Genomic DNA, 212 nt, shown 5'->3' with positions numbered 1-212 from the left:
ACGGCCGGGCACAACCCGGGTCACGCTGCCTCCTCTCGGCTGCTCTCTTCCGTCTTGTTTTTTTTTTTGGTCTTTTTTTTTTTCCTTCCCTCCCTCTCCCTCCCGGCGGAGGCCGAGCCCCGGGATCCCCGCCCCGCGGCGTGAGGATGTGACGCCGCCGGGGCCGCCCCTCCGCGGGCGCGGCCCTGAAATACGGAGCCGGTCGCCGCCGC

The sequence above is a fragment of the Haliaeetus leucocephalus genome, unplaced genomic scaffold, assembly GCF_000737465.1.
Source record: "Haliaeetus leucocephalus isolate CR32 unplaced genomic scaffold, Haliaeetus_leucocephalus-4.0 Scaffold802, whole genome shotgun sequence".
Lineage (NCBI taxonomy): Eukaryota > Metazoa > Chordata > Aves > Accipitriformes > Accipitridae > Haliaeetus > Haliaeetus leucocephalus.
This window is presented reverse-complemented; position numbering follows the sequence as displayed.